The sequence below is a fragment of the Antechinus flavipes genome, chromosome 3 (assembly GCF_016432865.1).
Source record: "Antechinus flavipes isolate AdamAnt ecotype Samford, QLD, Australia chromosome 3, AdamAnt_v2, whole genome shotgun sequence".
NCBI classification, from domain to species: Eukaryota; Metazoa; Chordata; class Mammalia; order Dasyuromorphia; family Dasyuridae; genus Antechinus; species Antechinus flavipes.
The window spans coordinates 531,255,039-531,277,766 of NC_067400.1; the positions used below are offsets into that span (position 1 = coordinate 531,255,039).

Sequence of the window (22,728 nt, forward strand, 5' to 3'; positions counted from 1 at the left end):
ACTTGCTCAGTGTCTGATTCTGGATTTGAATGAAAGTCTTCACAGTGGACAGTGCTGGGTCCAGAGTCTGAAGGACCCGGGTTTGAATCTGATCTCAGCTATGTGAACTTAGGCAAGTCACGTAACCCTATCTACCTCAGTTTTCTCCTCTATAAAAATGAATTGAAGAAGGAAATGGCAACCTCCTCTAGAATTTTGGTAAAAAAAAATCCAAATAGGATCAAGTAGAGTCAGACATGACTGAAAAAACTCAAAGAAATTACAGTGGGAGTATCAATCCTCTTCCACAGATCTGTCTTTCCCCATAGAGAATATTTTATAGAGCAAGGCTTGGAGCTATGTCAAACTGTCGTGGCTACTTCTGGGGAAGTGTGTTCAGTGCTGGCAACAATCTCTTAGTCTTTATGAGGAAGGAGATGCATTGGCATATGGGACACTCAGTAGCTCTTAAAAGGAGTGCCTGCTCTCAGATGCTTTCTATCTTCCTATTACTCTTTGGGCCTTCTCTCTAGAACTAATCATCTCTACAGTTCCTGTAGTCCTAAATCACAGAAAACCCAATCCAATCACAGTATTCTCCTTCACAAAGGATTAGGGGATCTTTCCTGAAAATTATGTTTATAAGCCCAGAATTTAAACTCATTTTAAAATAACAACTAGCATTTATAGACTATTTTAAGATTTGCAAATTGCTTTACAAATATCTCATTTGATTCTAACAATTCTATGAGGTAGCTATTATTATACTCATTTTCTATATAAGGAAATAGAGATTAATGACTTTACCCAATATAATGCTGCTAGTGATTGAGGGAGGATTTGAATTCAGGTCTTCCTGGTTCCAAGTTCAGCACATTATCCATTGTACCACCTATCTTTCTTGACACAGAACTAAAGGCATTGGCTTAGCCAGCATCTTCTTAGGTAGAAGAGGAAGGGAAATTTTTCTTTAGTTTTGGAAAAAAATACCCAACTGTTTCAATGTGTGAGGAGGGAGAAGAGAGAAGAACAGAGCTGGAATGGACACAGTGGTTACTGAAATCAGTTCTTTCATCTGACAGATGAAGAAACTGAGGCACAGAGAATGATTTCTGCAGTTTCACACTAAGAATTAACGACAGAACTAGGATTGTAAGGTCACAGAACTCAGGCTGGAAGGGACTTAAGGAACCATTCAATCCAAATTCCTCATTTGATAGACGAAGAAACTGAGACCCAGATAAGTGTCCACAGTCACTCACATAATAAGAAGTAGAACTGATATCTGAACTTGGGCCTCCTGACTAGGAATGAAGTCTCCTGACTCATTTCTTCATTAAATGAACAAAGTAAACACTAACACCTTTCTGACTCTTATGGAAGGACAAAAATAATTCAGAAATTGTATCTATCTTCAAAGAGCTACAGTTTAGAAGGGAAGAAAAGATACATTGTATACAATGATAAATAGAATTCAACAATAACTAAACGTTTATATTTTGCTTTAAGGTTTGCAAAATTTTGCACAACAGCTATGTCATTGGATCATCATTTGTTTTTACAAAAATAACACCACGAGGGCTGCAACTGATTCTATAGGTGAGGAAATGGAGGCTGAGAAAGATTAAGAGTGACTTGACCAGAATTATGTAGGTATTCCAAGGAGGATTTTGACTTTCCTATCTTCCTGACACCAAGTCAGATATTCTTTATATTAAATCATGTCTCATCATGATAAACATATAAGGGGGGAAAAATGCCCTAAAATAAGAGAAGCATTACTTTGAGCTGGGGGTATCACTGAGGGCTTCATAGAGGAGGCAATATTGAGGCTGAAAGATGGACCATATGAAGATTATTCATGAAACCTTCCATGTGTGTATACTCACAAATATATTAAACGTACACATTATATACAAACATACACACATACATTATCTCTCTCTGTATGTATGTGTATGTGTTATACAGATAGACATACACACATATAATGGCATCCAAGCAATCATGGGATGGATTTGGGGAGAAACTACTGAGGAAAGCCTGACCAAAGCAATTGATGAGAAAATAACATGAATGATGCCCCAGTTATAGGCTTGAGCTACAAGCTCTCTGAGAATTCTAGAGCCAGTTCTCTTTTCTCCATACCAAGTTCTCATTTCATGCACATATATGCAAACACACACACCATTCACATCTATGTCCTGATTTTTCTAATGCAACTCTAACTCTGAGCAATCAACTCATATTAGAGAGTCCACCTATTATTGAAAAGAAAAACAAGTAGGTGTACTCCATTATACTCCTAAAGTCCTACCACGCAGACCAATGCTCAGTATCATCCAGGTTCCTCTTACAAATGAAACTGAGACAGGAACAGGCGAAATCACGTCCTTGAGCTTACTTGGTTCCTAGCAAAGTTGGGTCCAGGAGCTGCTTCTCCTTCTCCTTCTCTTTCTCTGATACAGACTCTGGACCAAAGTGATCTCTTCACACACCTGGTTTGAGCCCTGCCCTTATCAGCAACCTACCAACTGTGAGGGCAAATCCCTCCACCCCTCTCTCTCTCTCTCAGTCTCCATTGCCTCCCATTGCCTCCCACTAAGCTGAATTGGATGAACCTAAATTTCTTTCCAGCTCTGACATTCAGTGGCCATGAGGAGGATCAGGTAAATAACATCCCATCTCTTACCTCAAACCAGAGGAACGATCATTTGTTCAACAGGCCTCCACAGGAAAATACCACAGTAATCTGATTTAACAGGCGCTTCGGTAAATACTCATTCAAATTTTGCAATGTCTTAATTAATTAATCGTTTTCAATAGAGCCAGTTGCAACACTGTGATCTCAAACACATGGTCTGCGAGCCTTCCTGCTTTCACTTTACGGCACCAGGTCCCACAGATGCCCTCTCGGTTTCATGTTACCTCTTTAATTAGGAGGCTGCCACGGCTGTTTTCGAGTAGCTGGGCTGAGGGCTGAACCATTTTTACATACTGCTCTGCCGGTCTTTAATTCCTGAGGCAAGTCTGTACGCCTCTCCCCTGTGTATGCATTCTCCCCTGCTGTTGACATCACTAGACATGACCTCCATGCAATGAGACAGATATCGATAGTTCCCTGCCAGGCAGACTATGGTCTTGCTAAGTTTTCTACCAGCTTTTCATCTTCTCCACCTGACTTAGCACATTTCTCAGGTTGCCAACCTGCTTTGACATACTGAGAACTGGTGGAATTTTCCACCGTAGGAGATTTATTGATCTTTCACGCTTGACTCCAGTCTCCTTATGTTTACTTACAGTAGAACTTCTATTAACCAGAAGCCAATTAACCAGAATTGGCATTAACAAGGCCTTTGCTGTTATTTTTAATTCCATGTTTCACTTGTATTACAAAGAGGTAAATGATGAGGAAAAACTTGTGCCATGCTACCCTAAGCCCTATTTCCTATGTCATTTACATATATGTACATGAATATAGCTACACATTTGTGTATTGTATATGTAAACAATATATTTATGTGAGTATGCATGTATATAATATTTATATTATGTATAATATATAAATATTAGTTATATAATATATAACTATGAATTTATATATATTATGTGACATAATATAGAAATATATTTATATGTAATATAATATGTATATATATATTATATAATATACATATATGTATATTTATGTGTATAGGTACACAAACATATGTATAATATTTATTTGTGTATATATATACATGTACATATATCTCACACAATATCTCAATACATATATATATATAAAACACTAAATAGTATTATTACTGATGATAATAACAATTCACATGTTCACAGCATGTTAAGACTTTCAAAGTTATTTCCTCAACAATACCAATGTAAATCAGAATACAAGTGTTATGATACCCATTTTACAGAGAAGGAAATTGAGACTTAGCAAAGTTAGATGACTTAGATCTTGCCTTCAAATCCTCAGTGGTTTACATTAGGCCACACTGTCTCCATTCTCTGAGCATCCAAGTGAAACAGATTTTAGACTTAGAATATCTGAGATGGAATGGACTTTGGGAATCATCAAGTTCAAGTCATTTATTATAGAAATGAGGCGATTAGAACCCAGAAAGGTATAGAAATTGCATGGTGTTGTGAAAGGAACACTGTATAGAACTAAGTTTGGCAGAATCATTTTGAGCAAATCATATCATCTCTTTGGGCCTCAGTTTCTTCATCTGTAAATAAGAAAATACTGGGTTAGGGATGCCCTAAAGTCCTTACTATCTTGAACATTGTGATCCTGGCTTATCCAAAGTCAAATAGCTTGTAAGAGAGAAGTGAGACTAGCACCCAGGTTTCCCCAACTACTCCCATAATCTGTCTATTATTTCACAACCCTACTGCTTCCTGTTATAAGTTTGTTTTGAGACCCAAGTGAAATCCATGATTGTGACTAGAGCAATTTTCTGCGTGACTTGGTTGAAAAAGAAAATTCTCAAATAGGTCTCAGCCTAATGCCTAGAAAACAATCCTCATACATGTGAAACAAGGAAGGAATATAGATGAAGGCAGACATTGGCACGAATCCCCAAACTAGCATTTGCCCAACAGACTGAAACACTCTGAAAATGAGACACCTCATCTCAATTTGACTTCACATAACCCTTTTCTCACTGGTCCATAAGAGGGCACAGCAAACTTTCTGAGCTCACTTTTGGCCACTTTAGTGACATAACAAAGACCAGACCTTGACTATATGTTTTTATTATTTTGAAATTTGACAATCACAGAACAATTTTATCTTCAGATTATTCATAGAATCACAGGATTTTAGTTGTCAGAAGAGATCTTTGAGGCTATCTAGTCCAATCCAAGGGTGATGAAATGATACAGTGGACAAAATTTTGGGTTTGGAATCAGGAAGATTGATATCCCTAAGTTCAAATCTGGCCTTGAGCACTTCCTACCTGTGTGACCCTGAGCAAGTCACTTAAATCCATTTGCCTCAATTTCCTCATCTGTAAAATGAGCTGGGGAAGGAAATGGCAAACCACTCTAGTATCTTGGCAAGAAAACTTCAAATGGAAGTGACAAGATTTGGACATGACTGAAAAATGATTTAATAAAACGGCCCAACTCATATCTTAATATGAATCATTTTTATAGCATACTTGATAAAAAAATTAATCTTTACTTGAAAACCCCCACTGAAGGGGAGAACACACTCTTTACTGAAATAATTCATTTTACTTTTGTAGACTTCTGTTAGGAAGTTTTTTCTTTCTCTTAAGTTTAATTATCCTCTCTGCCATCTTTTATTCATTGTTTCAAGGGCCAAGCTGACTAAGGCTACTAACTCTTCTAGTTGACAGTTCTTCAAATAATGAAAGATAAGTGTTGTACTCTCTCTATCCTCAGTCTCAATACTTCTTAATTTTAATGCCTTTCCTCTCTTAATTATTTCCCATTTATCTTGTACAAAGCTTGTTTGTATATATTTGTTTGCTTGTTTACCTGTTAGATTGCAAACTCTTTGAAGGCAGGAACTAATTTTTTTGTTTATATTTCACCCTTAGCACAACAGCTGGCTTACAGTAGGCACTTAATAAATGTTTATTGACTGAACCTTCCTTATCCCAGTTCCATCAATGAATGTCACATGGCATGATATTGAAGCTCTTCTACTTTATGGTCATCCAGGATTCCTCAGATACTGATTTACCTTTACGATCCTGGGCAATTGCTTTAATTTCTATGGGTCTCAGTTTCTCCTCTATAAAAAATGTGGACTTATTGGCTTTGAAGGGCCCTTATAGTTCTGAATCTATGGTTATCTGCATGTTTTTCAGATGAAACATTCTTAAAATGTGGCACATAGAAACTAGTATTTCATCTAGGTAACCTACCAGATACTTTAATACCTTTATTAAAGGTTTTAATTTTTGTCCATTTCAGTAACACTGACAAGAAAGAGCAGATCCTGCTTATAACTTTTTGTTATTTGGACCCGGGCATCCCTTCCTAGATCTGAACATGAAGCACTCTCTTACTGCAGCCTAATATTGAACTGCATTAATATTGGGAGTCTCTAAATCCTTATGTCCTTTACTGAACTATAAAATTAAACTTCTTCATGTAGTAGCATCCTACTACATGTACTTGGTAAGGTGCCAAGTACCTTAGCTAAGCATCTCCCATTTTTTATTTGTGAAGGTGATTTTTTAAGCCAAGTGTAAGAACTGACATGGTTCTCTTTCACATTCTAATCAGCCCAATGTCTAGCCTCAGTCTTTCTCTCAGTATGATGCTATCTGCCTATCATTGATACTCTTATCCAAGTCATTAATAAAAATGTCAAGTAACTGCACAGGGTGAATGATAGATACCAGATTATTCCTCTGTAGACTTGAGGCCAAAATGACATAAAACCATTAATGGTCATTCTTTAGATCCAACATCCAGCAGCTTCAGAATCCAATCAAATGTTCCTCCAGCTATCTTATATCTCTTTATCTTGTACAAGTAAATAGCCTAATTAAATATAGACAAACTACTTAAAACATCCCTTTAAACCTAGTTGAAAAGGGATCATTTTTTGAAGCAGCTAGATGTCACAGTGGATAGAGTGCTTGGCCTGAAATCAGAAGTCCTGAGTTCAAGTCTTGATTCAGACATTTACAAGCTGTGTGGTGACCCTGGAGAATCAATAAACTGATGTATGCCTCAGTTTTTTTTTTTTTTTTTTTTTTTTTTTTTTTTTGATGGAGGTCTTTAATCAGGGCAAATAAGTTGCAAAACAAATAGCAAATCCTGAAGCACCCATGCCTCAATTTTTTCATCTGTGAATTTGAGATAGCATCTATGTTATAAAGTCATTGTAAGGACAAAATGAAATAATATTTGTAAAGCTTTTAGCAAACCTTAAAAGTCTATATAATTGTGAGCTACCATCCCCAATTAAATGGTCTGGAGGGAGTTTGAGAGTGAAAGTTGAATAATGGATTCATGAGTAGAAGACATCTCTAGAACATGATTGGGTGGATGCTAGGACTAGATTCTGTTGTTATTCAGTCATTTTCAGTCGTGTCTGGCTATCTATGACCTCATTTGGGGTTTTCGGGTTTTCTATATAAAGATACTGAAACGATTTTCCCATTTTCTTCTCCAACTCCTTTTACAGTTGAGGAAACTGAGGTAAACAGAGTTGAGAGACTTGCCCAGGGTCAAGGGTGCTTTAGAAAGAGAGCGAGAAAAAATGGAACTCAAAATCTTATAAAAATGAATGTTGAAAACTATCTTTACATGTCATTGGAAAAATAAAATACTATTGAATTGGAAAAAAAATATATCTAGTAAGGGTCTGAGAATAGATTTAAACTCAGATTTGAACTCCAGGCTTAGAGCTTTATCCACTGTGCCACCTAGCTGCCTGAGAATGAGATTTATTAAACAGAATTTTATTCTGTTTTGGATAGTTGTGTAAAAGGTGACACTTTAGTTTAGTCCCTTATCTTCGGTCACTTGTACCACTGTTATAGTTTTTTAATTGATCTTTCTTCCTCCTCCTTCTTCTCTCTACATATCTGCCTAAAATACTCATCCAAAGATACAGATATAATCTGATATGCTGCCCCTGCTCAAAAACTTATAGGGCTTCCCCATTCCCTTGAGGATAAAAAAAACAAACTTCTTTCCCAGGCCACCATTAAATACCCTCCATCATCCAATTGTGGCCTCTCTTTATAGCCTAACATCATAATTTTCTTTTTCATGAGCTCAGCATTGCAGTCAAACTGTTCTATTAGACATCCCCCAAAGACAGTCCCTTATTCTGGGCTTCTGCACATTCCCCAAAGTCCTTCTCTAGGGCTGACATATATTCCCTTTTCATCTATTTCTTAAATTCTTTGTTTTTCTTCTGTGACTCAGTTCAGGAACCTCTTCTTCCTTAATGTTTTCCCAGATTCCCCCTCCCCCCCCATCAATTTTCCCTGTACGATGTTTATAATTGTACCATCCCAACCCCCTGACCCAAATATAAAATAAATCAGGAATTTGTTTTAATTTTTGCATTCCCAGGTATAAAATGTGCTTTAAAAAGGACTTGTACACTGTACATAATAAATGTCTGTTGTTGATCCTTTGTTCTGAAAGAGAACCATGACATTAAGGTAATGCCATGACTTGCAAGTGAATTGTATTTAAGTGAATGAGGGCTGTGCAAAATCACTAACCTCATTCTCTTGTCCTGGAACTAGTGGCAAAATATAAACCAGAAAGATTGGAGATGACCCTGAATGCAGGGTGAGATGTTGGCCTTTTTTAAGCTAAGGTCTTTAAGAGGTCTCAGTTTGATTGAAGGCAATGCCCTTTCAGTGATTATGGGTCACATTTGAGACAAAGAATGGCATCTTTTACCTAGTCAAAAAAATCAATCTGGGAAGGGAAGACTCTCGGGGTTTCTGGCCAAAGCAGAAACAATTTCTATTTACAATAATAATTTACAATTACAATAATTATTAATTACAATAATCTGGATATTAACTATTAAGTCCACTGCCATGTTTCAACTCCATATGGAAGATAGTAACAATTTTCTTAGAAATTGTGTATATCAGTAGTTTGGCATATTTTATCCAAGGAATTTCCTCAGAGCAGTAATTCAGGCACATATTATCTAAGGAATAAATGATTGCTATCGTCCTTGTTGTTCTTGGAATTGAGGTAAGTTAATGCATAAAGTTACAAAGATCCTTTTTTTTTTTTTTAAAGCAAAGTGAGGAGCCAAACACAATTCACTGAAGAAGGAAGAGGAATGTTCTAAGGGTGGGAGGGTCTGTTGATAATAGCCAAAATAATCTGAATTGGGTGATAAATTTGGATAGTGCATACTATCAGTGAGGAGAGGTTCTTATTGAAGATAGTAGAGGGGAAATTTGGAAGTAACAAAGGGGAACACAAAATATTCCATCACTCTGGCCTGATCTGAGTTAAGCATGAGAGGAGAAAGCATAGCTAGTACTAGAAAGATTGCTGAGAGAAAGTACTGACATCCAGAGAGAGGTCTATATCATTGAGGACCAGAAAATGGAAGGAATGAGAAATAAAGTGGTTTATGTTTAAAGAAAGTTGGTTAATTATGAAGCAGGCATTTCAGGGAGCCCAGTGGAAGGGCAGGCAGATATGGAATAACATATTGGGGGTAGGATTGATGTGGATGGAGGTGAAGGGGCAAGTTTAGAAATCTTTCAGTCCAACCCTTTCATCATATAGATGAAGGAGCTAAGACCCAGAGAGGGGAAGGTCATAGAGCTTGGAAGTAGATGAGTTGGAATTTGAACTTGTCTTTAATTCCAAATCTAGTGTTCTTTCCACTTTCCAGATATTATTTAATAAGAAATACTTAATTTTTCCTAGTTTAGCCTAATAATTTCACAAACCTTATTTATTCTAGAGTGAGTGTCTGCTTTTATTGTCTTTCTTCTAATTTGGGCTGTGTTTGGTATGTTATAAAGTGTTTTGTGACCAATTAAATTTAGGAAATGATATTATCAAATGTTTTTGAGACTGAAGCTTAGAAATCCTCCTCCAAAAAATGCAATGCAAATTCAAGATACTATCCACATGGCATGCCTAGCAAAATGGATTCCCTTAGAAGTCTGTGCCCTTCAATTAAGCAGAGGGCTCTGGACTGAGCTGCCCTGACTGTGATTTAATTGCTATAATTTCTAACCAATGATGCATGTGAAGAATGGTCAGGGAACTGTTCATTCTAATTTAGTTCTTCTTATTTGTAATTCTTGTCTTTAGATTATGTCCATCCTTCTCAACTCTACCCTGACAGGAACTTCATTTGGCAAGCTCTAGCCATCACTCTGCTATTCAATGACAACCATTGCATCACAGACCCTCAGAGATGGGCCCAGTCAAGCCTTCTAAAATTAATGTCTTTCCATACTCCCAAGCTGTCTTATGCCCTGAATATTCTAGACACTTGATTTTAGTGGTCTATACTTAAAGAATATTAGAACTGAAAAGGATCTCAAAGATAAGCTAGTCTAACTCCATACAGTAACACTTAGATCCAGCAAAGGAAGATGATGTGCCCAAAGACACACAGACAGTAAATGGCCGAGCTAGAATTAGAACTTAGATTCTCTAATTCTCATGCTTTTTTTCTCCCCAGTACAACAAACAACAATTAGGCTGGCTTCTTATCAATTTGATATTCAATAAGCATTTACTGAAAACCTATTATGTGCCCAGAAGAATCTGGCTCTGACAAATACTTGCTGTGTACCTGTGGGCAAATCATTTCACCCAAGTCTCAATTTAAAAGAAAAATCTGTGAAATGGGGACAATTATGTTTACAATGCCCATTTCACAAAATAGCAGTGAAAAAAGTATGTTATAAGCCTCAAAAGGCTTTAGAAAGGCAGTCTTATTATTTGGTCTAAAGCTGTGGGTACATACATGGCCAGTACCTGATTTCTTGCTAATGTTGTTTTTCCCCTGCCTTTCATCTTTTCTTCCTACTTTAATGAAAGCAGACAAGAAACTGAAGAAAGGAGGATTGGAAAACAGATTTGGCTGGTTTCTAGGAAAAGAAGTAGGACTGAAAATAATGATCAAAAAGAAGGCAGTCTGGTAGAATAGAAAGATTTCATTGATATAGGAAACCACCAGATGAAGAAATTTCCTTTACCAATGTAAGTAAGCATCTTCTCTGCAACTCAGAATCCTGGTAACCTGAGCATTTAGAGATCCAATGACTTTGGCCAAGATAAAAGAGTGAATATGCACTGAGCCAGGTCCTAGTGAATTCATAGTATCCATAGATGATTGTGGAATGGTAGATTGATCTGACATCAGGTCAGTTGGCATTTGGCATGATGGGACTAGAAGTAGGCAGGATATATATGGATTTGAATAAGAAGCTCTGGATTCAAATCCCAGCTCAGACATGGCCTGCCCCATCTAGCAGTGTTTTTTTTAAACTTTTTGTTTTCAAAATACATGCATGGATAATTTTTCAACATTAACCCTTGCAACATTTTGTTTCAATTTTCCACCCCTTCCCCCACTCCACCCCTATATAACAAGTAATCCAATATATGTTAAACATGATAAAAACATGTTAATTCCAATATATGCATACATATTTATACAATTATTTTGCTGCACAAAAAATCAAATCAAAAAGGAAAAAATGAGAAAAAATAAAACGCAAGCAAACAACAATAAAAAGAGTGAAAATGTTATATTGTGATCCACACTCAGTTCCCACAGTCCTTTCTGAGTATAGATGGTTCTTTTCATCACAAGATCATTGGAACTGGACTCAATCATCTCATTACTGAAAAGAGCCATGTCCATCAGAATTGATCATTGTATAATCTTGTTGCCAATGATCTCCTGGTTCTGCCATTTCAGTTAGCCTCAGTTCATGTAAGTCTCTCTAAGCCTCTCTAAAATCATTCTGCTGATTGTTTCTTATAGAACAATAATATGCCATAACATTCATATGCCATAACTTATTCAGCCATTCTCCAACTGATGGGCATCTATTCAGTTTCCAGTTTCTTGCCACCACAAAAAAAGGCAACCAAAAATATTTTGCATATATGAGATCCTTTCCCTCCTTTAAGATCTCTTTGGGATATAAGCCCAGTAGAAACATTGCTGGATCAAGGGTATACACATTTTGATAGCCCTTTGGGCATAATTTTAAAGTGCCCTCCAGAATGGTTGGATCCATTCTCTATATTTTATAGAGGAGACCTTTATCAGAACTTTTGAATGTAAAAATGTTTTCCCAGTTTGTTTCCCTTCTAATTCATTAGTTTTGTTTGTACAAAAACTTTTTTAATAATATAATCAAAGTTATCTATTTTGTATTCAGTAATGAAATCCAGTTCTTTTTTGTCCTTCTTTCTCCACAGATCTGAGAGGTAAACTATTCTTTCTTCTTCTAATTTGCTTATAATATCACTTTTATATCTAAATTGTGAACCTATTTTGACCTTATCTTGGTATATGGTGTGGTGTTAGGTGTGGATCATTGCCTACTTTCTGCCATACTAGTTTCCAATTTTCCCATCAGTTTTTGTCAAATGGTGAGTTTTTATTCTCAAAAGCTGGAGTCTTTGGGTTTGTCAAATGCTAGATTATTATAGATATTGACTATTTTGTCCTATGAATTTAACTTATTCTATTGATCAACTACTCTATTTATTAGCCAGTACCAAATTAAACTAGCTGTTTTAAGGCTTAAGTGAAAAAATGAATGGAGATTATATTATAGTTACAAAACTGTTATTTGAGATTTTATTCTTTCCATTGAGATGTTGGTTGAGTCATAAGATATTGGGGGTTGGAAGACAGGATGAGATGGCCTAGGAAATCTAGAAATAGACCATTTCATTTCCCTCTTTAAATTGCTGCCATGGTTTGCAAACCTAACATCACCTGACTTGGCTAATGTATATAATGCCCCCCATTCAGAATTTTGCAAACATTAATGTTTATTATCTTAATGTTGGAAATATTTTATTGCAGGGAAATCTAGAAAATTATAATAAGGACAAAAAAGCAATAATAAATAAACAATCAGCTGAAGAGAACAGCTTTAGGACAATTTATGATAATAATTTCCAGCTGGGGTTGGCAACTTCTATATACCATAACTTATCCAGCCATTTTCCAACTGATGGGCACCCACTCAATTTCCGTTTCTTGCCTCTACAAAAAGGGCTACCCAAAAATGTTTTTGCATATGTGAAGTCTTTTCCCCCTTTAAAATCTCTTTGGGATATAAGCCCAATAGAAACACTGCTGGATCAAGGGTATGCACATTTTGATAGCACTTTGGGAATAGTTCCAAAGTTCTCTCTAGAATGGTTAGATCAGTTCACAATTCCATCAATAATGTATTAGTGTCCGAGTTTTCCCACATCCCCTCCAACATTTATCATTATCTTTTCCTGTCATCTTAGCCAATCTGACGGATGTGTAGCGTACTTCAGAATTGTCTTAGTTTGCCTTTCTCTGGTCAATAGTGATTTAGATCACCTTTTCATATGACTAAAAATGGTTTTAATTTCTTCATCTGAAAATTGTCTGTTCATATCCTTTGACCATTTGTCAATTGGAGTATGGCTTGAACTCTTATAAACTTGAATCAATTCAGAAGAACTTTTTGGAGTGACATTTATTTTCTTTTGTGCTCCCTTTGTACTATCAAATGGGTACTATACTCTTTGGACCTGATGCATCAGAAATGGGGTCTTTATGTTTATGTTAGATCAGGCTTGGAATGTCAACAAGGGAAAAAATAGAGGGAATGTACATGAGGAAATCTAGTTTTGGAGCTAAAAGAGATCTGAGAAGCCATCAGATCCAAAATCTTTTTTTTGCAGATAAGTAAACTGAGGTTCAGGGAGGCTAAGAGACTTTTTGACAATCATACTGCTAATAAGTTTAGCATCAGAGATGGGATTTGAGCCTATAATGTCTGACTGAAGCAACCATTTTTTATTTGTTTAAAAGAGACCATTTCTGTGTTCCTTTAGTGGACAACAGAATTCTGTGATAGCTCTTGGCCCTGGTTTTGGGTTCCCAATAAACAATCTTACCTTTTTTTCCTACCTGATATTTTTCTAACACTTATACAAATTCTAGGTATTTTTTTATTCACCTCCTTACATTCTAGGATTGAGTACCATTAAAACCAATACATGTTTCAGCACTTGGTCCCTTAAACCTATCATTTCCTCCAAATGCTAGATGAATTAATGGGGAAAAATGGGCTCCTCAATGAGGCCTTCCTTGGGAGAAACAATAACAGCTGATGTTTATAAGATACTTTGCAAGCATTTTCTCTCATTACCTCATTTGACCTTCATAAACATGGGGGGATGGTATAGATAGAGATAGTCTTATATTTGACAGATGGAGATACTGAATCATAAGTGATTATATGAGTTACCCAAGAACACTTGAATTAAGTCAGGTCAAGTCAATACATCTTTATTATGTCCCTACTCTCTGCCAGGAAATATGCTAACGATTAGGGTTCAAAGAACGGCAAAAGAAATCTTTGGTCTCAAGGAATTCCCAGTCTAACGAAAGTTTTTCTATACAAGCAATTATGTACAAGCAAGTTATATGGCAGATAAAGTGAAAATAATCAACAGAAGGAAGGCTCTAGTATTCAGGAAGATCAGGAAAGGCTTCTTAGAGAAGGAGGAAGGCGGGATTTTAAATGAAACTTGAAGGAAACTGAGAGGTACAGATGAGGAGAGTCAGAGATGGGGGAAAAACAATGAAAATCTTGGAGTTCAGAGATGGGGTGTCATATGAGAGGAACAGTAAAGAAGCCAGTATCACTGGACTGGACTGTATGTGGAAGGGAGTAAATTCTAGGAAGATTGGAACACTATAAAGGGGCCAGGTTTAACAGAGAACTATGGAGTTCACTGAAAACATGGAGTATTGTGGTCAGTCCTTCATTTTAGGGAGATCAGTTTAACAGCTAAGGAGTGGAAGAAATGGGATTTAAACCCAAGTATTGTGATGCTAAAGCCAGTACTATTTTTATCCCACCTTTTGCCTGTCTCCATGAATGCGGAATGATCTTCCCCTATTACCAAGACCTTTTAAGCAAAAACAAAAATGTTCTCAAGAAAGTGGTAAAGAAAATGTCATTTAAATTATATAGAACTGTGAGTTGTTGTCATGGTTGTCCTTATATATTACAACTACACTTCACAAGGCATTTTTTCTCATATTTCTATACTGAATCATGGAATCTCAGGAATGGAAGAACTCTTCAAAGTTATCTAGTGCAACCATCACATGACCAGGAATCATGCTGTGTAATATATTTGGCAAGTAGACATCTAGTCTTTCTGGAAGATCTGCAGAGAGAGAAAACCCACTTGGGCTTTCCAAGGCAATCAGTCCCATTTTTGGACAGCTCTCATTGTTGGGATATTTTCTCTTATATTAAGAACACATACATTTACATGCAATATATGTATGTATACACATACATATCCACTTATGTACACACCCATACCTCTCTCTAAAGCATCTAGGTTTCTGGCCTGGAGTCAGGAAGTTTCATTTTCCTGAGTTCAAATTACTTACTAGTTGCAAGTCACTTAACTCTGTTTGCCTCAGTTTCCTCATTTGTAAAATGGGCTAGAGAAGGAAATGGCAGAGCACTACAGTATTTTTGCCAAAAAAAGTCCAAATTGAGTCACAAAGAGTCAGATATGACTGTAGCGACTGAATAACAAACATTTCTCTGCAATATCCAGACATCACTCTTCACTGTCACCTATGTTTCAAATACTTGAAGGAGGCTTTCATACTACTCGTAAGTCTTCTATGCTCTAGGTAAAACATCCTTCCCTTAGTCCCTTCCACCAATACTTGTATGATATGACCTAACAACCCTTTCCTAGCATTCTGGCTAGCTTCTCTCTTGTGCACCCAAGCTATCAGTGTCTTCAGTGATAAACTAAAATAAGTTTCACCCTAAAGTAAGTACAGTACTTCAGATGTGATCTAACAGAGCCAGAATAGCAGAACAGAGGCAGAACTCCTTCCTAGTCCTGTATGATGTACTTTTTAAAGGTAGTTGACCATCAACTGTTAGCTTTCCTGATAACCACATCACACTGTGGACTCACATTGTGCTTGCAATCCACCTAAATCCTCAGTTGTTTTAAATGAGCTGTTCTTCAGCTATCACTCTCCCATCATATATTTGTGAAGTTGAATTTTAGTGCACTTTAAGAATATACACTTACTCCTTTCAAGTTGTCTCTCAGTGGAACTGACACAATGTTCTAGTTTGTGAAAGGCCTTTTTGGATCCTTTCTATGACATCCAACTTGTTAGCTAATCCTCCCAGCAATGTGTCATCTGCAAATATTCCATCTTTGTCTTTCTCCAATTCCTTGATAAAAATGTTAAGCAGCACAGATCTTTGGATAACTCCATTAAGGTCTTCCTCCAAACTCTCATTAAATCACTATTAAATATTCTTTGATTACAATCATTTGACTGCTAAATTCATTAAATACTGCCTTATTATATATCTCACCTCCCTGTATCTTGTTCATAAGAACAGAATGAGAGGCTTTGTCAAATGCTTTGTTGAAAACTAAGTAAACTATTGATTGTTCTCCTTTTCTATCAGTTTAATAATCCTATCAACAAAGGAATCAAGGTTAGTCAGGAATGACTTGTTTTTGATGAAACCTTTCTGATTGTTAATAATCACAGCTACCCTTTAAACCTATTTATTATTATCTCCTTAATGTGATCTGGAATGTTGCCAGGAATTTGTCAAGAAGTCAACCTCAATGGACCTATAGAATGCAAGCTATAGTTATCTTCTCTTTTTTTGAAAATTGTGATAACATTTTCCTTTCTCTGATTCTGTAGCATTTTCCTTTTCTCCACAGTTTTTCAGGGATCATTCACAGTAGTCCAGTAATCACATCTGCCAGCTTTTCCGTTATGGGATGTTATTTGTCTGGGCCTAGGGCCTTGAACTCATTGAGGGGAACTAGGTACCATCTTATTAGCTCCTTATTTATTTTGACTTTTTAGTTCCTTATCAGCCATTTTTGTTTTATCCATTCCTGTCAAATGATAGCTCTCTTTGGTAGAGAAAATAGACACAAAATAAGAGAGTGACTCTTTTACCTTTTCCTTGTCACCTCTTATCACTAGTCCATCTACCATAAGCATAATATTCTCTATTCTTGGATCTTCCCTTTTTCCCTATCAATCATAAAACACTTATTAAGCGCTTGTGCCTCAGGGCTAAGTGCTGAGGATACAAAGAAAGACAAAAACATAGTCCCTGTTCCCAGAGAGCTCACATTCCAACAAGGGAGAGGAACTTTCATATTCGTGTACATATACTTGTAAATAAGGGGTTATCTCAGAGAGAAGTCCCTAACCTTGGGGGGATAGGAGGAGGGAGTGGGGACTACATACTTTTAAAAATGTAGAATTTGAACTGAGGCTTGAAGGAAGTCTGAAAAGTTAGGAGGTGGAGGAGAGGAGGAAGAACATTGTAAGCATTGGATATAGCCAGTAAAAATTCACAGAGTTGAGATAGAGAGGATCATGGGCAAAGAAGAGTAGGCTAGTGGTACTGGATTGTGGATTATATGGAAGAAAATACAGTGAAAATGAGATAGCAAGGAACCAGGGAGTAAAAGATGTTAATCAAAAAATATTATATTTCAATATGGCTATGATTTTAAAATAAATTAGAACTCCAAATGCCTTTTTTTCTGTGATTAGCTTTCCTTGTAAACACAGATAATTCCAAGTTTTAGCACAATATTCTGAGCATCAGAAGACCTTTCCATGATTTCAGATTCATCATTCATGACCAGTGCTTGCTTCCTATGTATATATCCATATATACTTTTTCCCCTGTGAATCTAACTGTATGTATCTTTAAAAAAAATGCTGGCTATTGTTTCCAATATATTCTCAATAATCTTTTTAGGCAGCTCCACTGTATCGTATTCAGTGAAGTTATTTCTGTTTGTAACTTGAGGATTTCATTCTTGAGAACCTCTCGTTCCTCCTAGCCTAACTTTTCCTATAGAATTTTTGGGCTCCTTCCTCCAATCCATTTTTCTCCAGTGTCTCATCATATCATGGATTTGAACGTGGGTTCCTGAAGATTCTGCCAATGGAGCCCACATTCTGGCAGGTCCTAGCAAGCTGGAATGGCTTCACAGATGGGGCCTGCAATGCCCTGTGTGCCTGTCAACTCGGGATGAGCCTGAAACCTTGCTGAGTTCAGAAAGACTCCTTCCCAAGGTTGGCTATCAAAGGGTGGATTCTTTAAGCCACTGTCCACTAATTTCTGAGGCTGTTGCAGTTAATATGTTGGAGAGAGTACCCATATCACACAAATCTTGTAAATTATTAAAGCACTGAAGTATGGTTATTATTTTTTGCTGCTGAGACTCAATATTCATGTCTATTGATTTATTACAATTAAACTGACTTCTACCCCATTAAATCCCAGAGAAGTATCTGAAGTATTTCTTTAGAATTTTTGTTAGAATTAATATAAATGCTGTTTCACTAAACTTTAAAAAAATGTTTACTGGATATTTGGATTTATTATGTATTATTGAGTATTTGGGAGCCTGATATAAATGGTTTACTTTTACCTATGGTTTCTTTCTCCTTATCTTCTTTTATGTTTTTTTTTTTTTTTAAACTAGCTTATGATTTCATCAATGTACTGGGAAGGAATAAGTATTTACATTGACCCTATTATGTGCCAAGTGTTTTATAAATACCCTCTCTTTTGATACTCCTTTTTATACACAGTCACCTTTCCAGATAGGTGATGTTATTATCTCCATTTTATAATTGAGGAAACTGAGGTAACACAACTAGTAAGGGTTTAGATTTAGGTTTGAACTTAGGTCTTCTTGGCTCTGGTTCTAGCTCACTATTGTCTGGAAATAAGAGAGAAGCTTTCTTTACTAATACTTACTGCATCCTTCTCCATAACATATAGTCTCAGAAAGTTGTCTAGGAGCATTGAGACAAGGGACTTACTAGGATGTGCCAAGGGTAGGAGCTAAACCTAGATCTTTCTGACTCCTTGTTTGGCTTTCTAGTCTCTACACTACACTGTCTCTCCCTGCCCTGCCTATTTTACTCTTTACAAAATTTTGAATAATTTATTTTCCCCCAATTACATGCAAAAACAATTTTTAATGTTCTGTTAACTCTTAATGAATCATCTCTCCCCCTTATTCTACTTGGTCTCCAAAACCAAAATGAGGACCTATTGGTAGAAAGCAAGAGAGCTAATTTAATTTTACATTCATAGAAGTTTAAAAATTTAGAGCTTGTTCAACTGCTTCATTTTCTAGTTGATGAAATGGAGGCCGAGAGATTGAACTTGTCCAGAATCACATAGATATTAAGTAATATGGGAATCCAGGTTATTGATTTGAGTTCAGGTCTTTTGTCCCCAGTCTAAATCCAGGGTAGTTTTCACAATATCACACTGACTCCTTGAATTTTAAGGGAGTGTGCCACATTCTAATTATTCACAATATGAAAAGAATATAGGGTCTTTCCCTTTTAAATATGAAAATAAATCCAGAAAAGAAACAATAAAACCGTCTTCCCCTGGGTGCACAATTAAGGACAGATTTATTGAAGAGGAGGGGAAAGGTAGTGGGAGGGGGAGGGAAGCTGCCTTTGCAGAAATAAGCAGCCATTCTATCTTTCCATTTTAATAAGAAGTACATGAAGAAATCCTATGCATGCTCTGCTCTGGAAATGTAGGAGGCTATCTCTTATATTTAGATCCCAATCTGTAGCATGAGGGAGAAGATGAGAAAGCTGACTCAAATCCCTATGCCAACGATTTGCTGTTTGCACAGCAAAAAGCTAAAAATATGAAGCTCCAGCATGATTTCACCCATCCTGGTGGTCGGCGCCCTGTCGCCATGCAACAGGCTTTTTCCATGGCTTTGCTTGAGGGTAAAATTATTCTTCTTCTCCTTGACTCTGTCTCTGAGATATTTCTGGGATATGATCTGGGGTAGTGTTTGTTGTTTGAGCCCGAGAGCCAGAGATTCCTATAATCAAACTATTATCCAGTTCATTTAAAAATAAACAAGGGCTGACTTCTTCTGAAGTGTAATAGGTTTGTTGAGGAGAAATACTCTCTTTTTTATTCCCACTGGAACTTTGCTTTACGTTAGACTTAGGGAAACTCTTGGGGCATCTGTGGTGCTCTCAACTGAGAATAAGTGACAAAAGCCCTTCTTCTGGCTTAGCAGTGAGGATTTTTAAAAATAGGGATTCATCCAACAGAAAGAACAATAGCATTTGGCAGCAGAAAGACAGAAATATTCATCTGTGTCTCATGCAAGATGGAAACAAGAGGAAAAGTGTTCCCAGGTGTTATATTCAAAGAATGTTAGGTCTAGAAAGGACCATAGAATATAGAAAGTAAGAATTGGAAAATGTCTTGGAAAGAGGCTATTAGAATTCAGAAAGCTAGAATCCCAAACAAGAATGGCAGAACTGGAAGGGATGTTGGGATGTAGAATGATGACAAGCAGAACATTAAACCATAGAATGTTCAAATTGAAAAAGTTGAAACATAGAAGGTCAGAACTTAGAAGGGTCTAAAACAGAATATTAGAGCTAAAATAGACATTAAAATAAAGAATGTAAGAACTTGAAAGGGACTGTGTGTGTGTGTGTGTGTGTGTGTGTGTGTGTGTGTGTGTGTGTGTAGTGTCAGAACTGAAAGTGACCTTAATAAGTCATTTGGTTAGCTGACTTTACTTCAGAAGAATTTCATTTTATTCCATAATAACTAATCTGAAGCTGTCAATATAGAGTCTATGTAAATCTTTGGTAAAAGATTCAAGATCAGAGACAATGAGGAATATTTCCTTTTCTTCTAATTTAGTTCTCTACCTAAAATCTTCCCTCACCCCAAACAAAACACCTACAAACAAGAGCATTATAGGGAAACCAGCCCTGAAAATCAAAAAAATCATTTTTTTCCTTCTTTAATCATGAAATCATCAAGTTGGATGGGACATCACAGTTCATCTACTCTAACCTCCTACCCTGTATAGAAACCATCCCTGCTTGAATATTCCCAGCAAGCTCATACATAAGTAGGAGCCTCATTCATACCACTGTAGGATACTTTGAATTCTTGAAAAATTTTATTTATGTTGAGCTGTATCTGCCTCCTAACTTCTATCTGTTAGCTCCAGTTTTGTTTTCTAAAATAAGTGAGAGGATGTCTGGTTTGCTCTTTTACATGACAGCTCTTTAAATCTTTGAAGACACCTTCATGAGACTTTCCATCTCTAGAACAAATGTCCCTAGACCTTGCATTCTTGGAGATAGCTGAATGGCATAAAGACATCTGGGAAGAGCAAGGGATAAAGCACTGGACCAGGAGTTCCAAAGACTTGAACTAAAAACCATTCTCACTTACTTACTAGATGTATGACCCCTTTCCTGGGTTAGCAATAGTTACCTTCTTCCTGAGAGCAGGGTCTGTTTCACACATCTACAGAAATAGATAGATAGATAGATACACACACATACACATGCATATACATTTATATGTATATGTATATAGGTATGTAGGTATGTATATATATATATGTATATATATATATACATATATATATATATACATACACACATATATATTATATATATGAAAGGAAGTTAGAGCTCATCTAGAAACAGATAAAATGGTACCTATACATATGTTGGTGTGTATATATGTATACATGCATGTTTGTATGCATGTTTTTTCTATCTCCATATAGCCTAGAACACAGATTTCAACAGATAATGGCTAACTGATAAAAATACAAATCAGAAGAGTTAATGGCACTAAAAACAACTTTTTTCTTATTTACTTGCTGAGTGCTTGTTTGCTTCTAATAACAAACAAGAGTTCCCAGCTCATTAATGTCTGTCTTATAATATAAGCTTCAAACTTGGATATTATGTTCCATCTCTGATGTGGCCAGGGTAAAGGACAGTGGGTATCCTTTTACCTAATCTATACAGTAATTCTACTGATAAAGTCTAAGAGCGTAAGGTCAAACTGCTCACTTGACAGATGAGGAAACTGAGGCACAAAATTAAATAATTTACCCAGCATCCCAAAACTACTAAGTGTTTGAGGCAGCATCTGACTAAAGTTTTGTCCATTGTCCTAGCCAGGCCACCACTAAATTGCTTTTTAAACAGACTTTTTTGATAAATATTAAATATAGTGCTTTGGGGTTAAATAAAAGCCCCACTTAAAACAAAATACTATCTGCTCATAACCAATATTCACCTGCAGACTCCAGATATCAATTAATATGGAATTTTCTGCTTCTTTTAAATAGGATGAATATTAATCTTTGAGATAGGAAGCCTAAGTTCCTCTCAACCTCATTTGTTTTTCCTCATTTTTTAAAAAAGGAAACTTATCTCACTGTCTCATAGATTTGCCTTGAGGATAGCACTTTATATGTCATAAAGCATTGTAGAACTATGTTGTTTTATTTTTTGGTTGTCCTATTATATAAGCATCTGACTTGATTAGCAACATCAAATCTTTTTTTAGGGAATAAGTTTTATATTTTTTGTAAATTTAAAATAAAAATCTTGTTTTCATAATAAATCTCTTCTTTCTCCCATATATACACATATTCTTGATTTGTAAAATTGATTTAAAAAAATCTCTATTGAACTTTTTCTAGTTCACTTGGATTCATCATTTCTTCTAGTCTTTCAAAATCTTTTTGGAACTTGATTACTTCATCCAGTGTATCAGCTAATTCTCTTGGCTCTGGATCATCAGCAGATGACTACCTCTTCTAGATGCTGTTGCCTTTAATAAAGCTCAGGAAATCTAGAGCAGAGTCAAAGTTCCTATTTCATTTCAATTTCTTTGGTTCAACTCCCTGAGGTTTTGTACAAATCTAGACTAGAATACTTCTTTTATTTTTGCAACAGAAGAGAAGGAAAGGCAGGACAAAGGGAACTGATTCATCTTTACCACCCTAAAATCAATAGCATTACGGTTTAAAATAAAGGGATTTAACAGTGGATGTTCTTTGAAACAATGTAGATTGCTACCCATCATGCTTGCTCATCTTCCATGCCCTCCCAGGGCATAGAACCAGGAGTTCCACCAA

At 36.3% G+C, this 22,728-nt stretch overlaps 1 protein-coding gene across 16 annotated transcripts in view; it reads right to left on the reverse strand.

Moving 5' to 3' along the window:
* Positions 1 to 22,728, reverse strand: part of DLG2 (discs large MAGUK scaffold protein 2) — a 2,591,935-nt gene that overhangs the window by 219,572 nt on the left and 2,349,635 nt on the right. The window contains exon 1 of one of the 16 annotated variants that reach the window (XM_051987250.1): positions 2,672 to 2,692. The exons of the other annotated variants lie outside the window; for them this stretch is intronic. The gene's annotated coding sequence lies outside the window, so the exon portion shown is untranslated. Of the gene's footprint in view, positions 1 to 2,671; positions 2,693 to 22,728 lie in introns of those variants that run through there. 16 annotated transcript variants of the gene reach the window in all.